Genomic DNA, 6,301 nt, shown 5'->3' on the forward strand with positions numbered 1-6,301 from the left:
AAGGAATGCAAGAACAGCTAGATAGCGAAAATACCTAGACTGTAGGCATGTGAACTAGTTTAGCTTGCTAATGCAAGAGCATAGGTAGAATGTGTGATGATTTAGCCTAGTTTATTGGCAATGGGGCTAACGTTGTTTCATGTTCCTGACTGTGTTTCATTCAAATAAATAACCTGTGTTGTTATGTAAATCTACATTTCACGATGCATGTTTGTCCAGATCTCTGTCAGGTTATTTTTCAGCAAGATATCTAGAGCTAGCTAACTGAAGCTGAGTTGAATCACGATATAGTTTGGTTGCTAAGCTGTAACGTTCTACCCACCTAGCTAAGTCAATCCAGTTTCCAACAGAAGTGGGAACAACTAACGTTATCATTTCAAATGATATCTAGTCAATCTGTTGAAAACAGTGTTGTGTAGACACAATAGATTTATTTGCACGTTTTTATTTCAAGTCTCCACCTTCGGTGTTTCAGTGAGTGCTGTTGGCCGTTTTGCGTTTTTGCTCCCCAGCTTCACTCGTTGAAAACCAACCAATCAGCGCGCAGCTCATCTAAATATTGATGAGCATACCATAAAAGTAGAAAAGCTAGTGTTTTTTCCCGGGAAAATTTCAGAGGATCTATCAGGGGGCATAGAACAGCACCCAGGCCATTTTCAACCCAACCAATGTTACATACCCTATTCGGAGACCTTAAGGAACAGTGTGAAATACCCCAAAAATCCAGTCAATCACCCCTTTAAGGATCCTTGTGGTTGAACGGAATTATTGCCGTCCTGCAATGCAGATGGCGTGGTATCGAATAAGAGAGCGATGGCTTTCATCTAACAATACAATTAAGCCCATATATGATTTTTGAACTGTATGAGACAATAAACTCAGTATAAAGTTGTTTCATATTCATATATATATATATATATATTTTTTATACACACAACAGCACACAAACAGACAAATAAACAAACAGGATTTCGCTAATGGCACACAAGTATCTAACTTTCTCTAACGTTCTCTAACTGTCTCTGACGTTCCCCAACTGTCTCTGAAGTTCTCTAACTGTCTCAAACTCTCTCAAACTCTCACAAACTCTCACAAATCTCTCAACCAAGGTCTCATGCATTCAAAACCTTGGCTTCGCCACCTCATTTAATACCCCGACACGTCAGAGTCTTTTGGCAAATACGAGACGGGTTTCGTTCAAGATCACGTCACAAAACGTTTCGAAACACTTTGACACGTGACCGGAAGTGTGTTTAAAACCCGTCTCGAAACGTTGTTCCGATGCAGTGAGTGTTGAATGTGTCGGGACAGTATCGACACCGCAGTACCGAGCGGACCATCACTAGTCATCATCGTCGTCCATCTTTAGCCGAAGCGAAGCTAGAGAGAGGATTCAATGGGAGATTTCCTACAGTAAGCTAGATCTACTGCTTCAAATTGAAAACGGAGACAAAAATTTTTTTTTGGAGGACTTACCGAACGTGGCTGCCTCCAACACTATCAGGCGATTCCACTTGAAAACAACAACGGCCGCCGAAAAATAATTTAGACCAATTATTTGTTTGTAAACATTCGGGATGCGCGCGCAATGTGGCTGCAGAAAACCGGGAAAGGATAGCCTTTATAATGGCTAGAGAAGTACACGGATTATACAAATAGTTCGATTTAAAAAGACCAAAAAGGTCGAGGAGGACAGCCTTTAAGAGAAAAAGCGATTCCCCATTGATCTGTCACATCAGAATTTTGATTTTGGTTACGAAAGTCTTGAAATTTGAGTGAGAATGTCGCCTGGTAGACCGCATAGTCTTTTGCGGCAGCCATGTCTTCACGTCATGTCACAAAGTTCATAATTTTACAGTTTTACAGTCAATTCTACACCTAAAACGTTGAGCAGGGCAGCTTTAAAGAGATATGGGAATTCTGCTTTTAGCCAGCTGGTCCCATTATTTTTGTGATTTGTGTAAAACTGGCAATCTGAGTGAGACTGCGTCCCCGTTACACTGTTTTGACTTTGTTAGCGTCAGTCAGACTCGGGTCGCTCACTGGCAGTGTGCACAATGTTGTATTTCACTCAATTCTACTCCAAAAACGTCAGGGAGGACTGCTTTTTGTAGACAATGGCCTGCTAAAAATAGCCAGGATATCTGATTTTTCAATGCGAGCCTGTTTCATTCGTCATATGCCCTGCGAAAGCGACCTACGTTAGCCAGGCTAGTTTTGCCAATTTCAGTAAGTCAGGCTATTTAAAGGTCTCTGACAGTCAGAATCACTGTTTACAGGCAAAGGTCGAGCTGGTGTTTTATCAGATGTGTATATATTGACCAGTTTACAGCTAAATACTCTTGCCAGAGCCTGGAATCGAACCCGTGTTTTGAGTGACTTTGCATGGGTCTCCATCAGGTCAACACATTTGGATTCAAGTTCAAGTAATGCCACTGCATTTCACAGTCAAAACTGTAATTTATTTACATTTACATTTACATTTACATTTAGTCATTTAGCAGACGCTCTTATCCAGAGCGACTTACAGTAAGTACAGGGACATTCCCCCGAGGCAAGTAGGGTGAAGTGCCTTGCCCAAGAACACAACGTCAGTTGGCATGACCGGGATTCGAACTGGCAACCTTCGGATTACTAGCCCGACTTCCTCACCGCTCAGCCAACTGACTCCCTATTTATGTCAAGTGTAGATGGAAAAAGCTTTGTTTTTCACAACTGAACTGACATGGATCCTTTCTTCACTTTTACAGGTCTGGAGGGTCATGCAGAGGCCTGCTCAACAGAGTTCAATAGAGGATGCTGAGAGCAACAACAGAGAATGCTGAGAGCATCACAGACCCCTTGCTGAACTATCCCTCTCTAGCTGGACAGCTTCATTCAGCTGGCATGACCTGCCTGCCTGCCTGCAGGCCCTGCTTGCCCCTGCCTGCCAGCCCTCCAGAGACAGACAGTCAGCCCACAGACACAGTAGCTCTGCAGACTGCTTTTTTGAGGACATTGATGAAAAAGGACAAACCAGCATTTTTTACTTTGATTAAAGTCTAAATGTTTAATCCTTTCCATGTCCCAGTATTCCAAGCTGCTGACTTAGAATGTCTTAAGTGATGAAACCAGTTCAAGTGATAGACTTTTGACCTGAATCCAATGATTATTCATCTGAATAAAAACCACTCAAGAGAAGTACTGCTTCTTTATTAATAGTATTTATGCATATATAATTGCGCAGCTCCCCCCGTCAATGATCTACCACCTCCTCAGCACCTGTATTAAAAATGCTCTGGTGCCGTCCCTGCCCAGGGTTGATTGTAACTGGTGTTGGGAAACACATGTAGTAGGGCAGAATAGAGGGACTGGACAAAGGGTGCTGGTGGGGAAAGTCCCCAAAAACTGTGAAGAATGGGCAGAAAATATTAGATGACATTGTATCGAGGCCCAATTGGAGAAGAAGCCATAGGATATTTACAATTGTAGTAGGCCATTAGATCTAAAAGTTCAGGGGTGTAATTTGTTGGATATGAAGCCTCCACGCTACACTCCAGAGACAGTTGGTGACAGAGAGGTGCAGACATTAAGTTAAACATAGTCATACGTTAAGAGTAGAGTAAAAAATACAGATCCCCCCTTTCTGAATAAAGTTCGACTGATCTGATTTGTTGATTTCTGCTTGCATTACCATTCAATAGCTAACAAAACATTTGTAAAAATAGCTTGCTAATATGGAAGCAAATCGTGACCTAAATTTAAATGCATTTGCAGAAATGCTTTTTCATTTTAAGAATGTGTATGCATTATTTGACTCATAAATGAAATTAGTAATCAATCATCCTATTTGCATTTTAATTTTCTTCTTCAAGAGTGCTCAATCTTTCACTTAATTAAAATGAAAAAGAACTATACATTTGAGATTTAATTTTCAAAACATGCCCCAGCCAATAGATACCAAAATTCAATTTGAAATGTAAAATTTGAAAATTAAAACGCATTTTCAGAAATGCAAAATGAACATACCAAAATTCAATTTGAAATGTACAATTTGAAAATTAAAATGCATTTGCAGAAATGCAAAATGAACGAAAAAGCATTCTGAGCGGCGCAGCAGAGTGACGTCAGTAGCCGCTCTTCTTCCTGCTGACCGAGCTACCCATCTTGTTCGGTAGGGAGCGGTATGCACATCTGCATTGCATTACATTGCAAATGTGCCAGGAAATTGATTGAATTGCCGGGTCTTTAGAGCAGCGTTCCCCAACTGGTGCCCACCGGTCCGCGGACCGGTACCGGTCCGTGGGTCATTTCGTACCGGGCCGCACAAAAAATAATTAATAACATTATTTCCTTTTAATTGATTATCAGAGTCTGAAAGACGTTTTATTCTGAAAAATGACCGGATTCTCTCCTTCTCCGCGGACCTTTCCCCTGAGCAAAAAAGCTCTGCAAAGACCTTGTTTACTCACTTTTTAGCAAGTTTGTGGGCTTTATTGAGCAGTGATAGTTACCACTCAATGAAGCCTGTTTGAGACAACAACTCTATCAGTGTTTTGGATGAAGGCTATCCTGAGATCGCCACTAAAGCACTGAAAACCCTGCTTCCATTTCCAACATCAAGCGGGATTTTCTGCCGTGACAGCAATCAAACTGCAAATGTTTACTCCTCGACAGGTCTGCAAACGCCTTTGTAAACCGAGATTGGTTAAAACGTTTGCACCATCCAAAACAAACGTTGCACCGAACGTTGCACCAACGTTTTGATAACAAACGTTTTGATAACAAAGGTTGCACCAAAACTTGCACCATCATATGATGGTGCAAGTTTTGTCCGTGAAGCATACAACGATTAATAAAAAGAATCATGTAGACGTGTTTGAGTAATCACATAACTAACTAGAGAGGGTACAATTTCTGGGGAAATTGTAGGGTGTGCTTGCTTGCGTCGGTTGCACAGGGGTCCGTTTTTGAATGACATTTTTACAACTGATATTCCTGTATACTTTATATAAAAATGCATACTTATTATTTATAAAGATTACATAGATTTAAAAGCATTTTTTTTTTGCTACTCATTTACAACTGAAAATACGAGTGAAGTGTAGAATAAAATAGATGTCTTATTTCACCTGCAAGAGGCAGCCTCATCGTTGAATCAAAACGAATACATTTGTCAGACCGGTGTAAAAATTGACCTAATCTCTATGACTTAAACGTCCTTTTAAGTTTTTCCCTTCTCGTGATATTTTAAGGAATTTAGCCTACTCATATTGCATTCATTCATGAATAAAGAACCCCCTTTGAAGATTATTCTACGACGTTACCGGCAGTATAAGATGGAATCGCGATTCAAACAGTACCATCTGCTAACTGAAAATTTGCCCCCAAAAACGTAAATAAGCTTGACATTTATTTAGAAGAAAATCGCTTTCATAAAAAGCTCACTGGTAGCGATCATTGTCAGTAACAACGCCAAGTGCGATATAGCCCTGTGTGGAGAAGCTGCCCCGGTAAATTGTACTACCGTAGTACAATAGTACTACTAGACTACTGCTGTGTTCGTCTTGGTAGCGATTGCGTTGGTTGAATTGGATTTAACGTTCCGTTGTACGGTTTAGGCTGAAATTAATTATTTTCATGAACAGATTGACAAAGTTTAGGCTGTGGCAATGAAGTTAAGGTTAGTAGTTAGATAGATTTTTGATTTAAGTAAGGGGAGTGCCGAACATGTTCTGTCGCCGTTTGACTTCCTACAGCTGTGTAGATGTTTTTGTAGTGTCTCGTAGGCTACAGCGTTTCAGTGAGCAACACTGGTTTGAAACCACAGGTAATGATAATTTCACCCACAAATCGTTTACTTGTAATGTAATGTCATAATAAATCCTACAACGAAAATGTATTTGTGAGGAATGTTTATTTTAACGATTGAAAACAGATGCATCATAGACCACTGTAGTATGTGTTGCCCGGGCAACAGAGGCTAATGTCATGATGCTAATGCTTCAGTGAAATAGTAGACTACTGTTTCCGAAAGTAGATGTACTTCCTTAATAAAATCAGCTTATATTGTACATTACACGTCACAATTGTGTGTCATATCACAAAGTAAAATTAGTAAATAGTTATCACCCTGGCCTCTTTGCTTGTGGCGTTTCTGCAGCTGCCTTGCAGTAAAGCAGTTAGCTTAGCTATCTCCCAGAAGTTTACGAGCTGCTAAACTAATGTTCTGCTAGAGGTAGTCACGCGAGTTTTCGTGACGTTAGTGACGTAAGTAGCGTCATTGACTGTGGCTAGCAAGTTAGCCACCGTTAGCTTCACT

The sequence above is a fragment of the Osmerus mordax genome, chromosome 3 (genome assembly GCF_038355195.1).
Source record: "Osmerus mordax isolate fOsmMor3 chromosome 3, fOsmMor3.pri, whole genome shotgun sequence".
NCBI lineage: Eukaryota > Metazoa > Chordata > Actinopteri > Osmeriformes > Osmeridae > Osmerus > Osmerus mordax.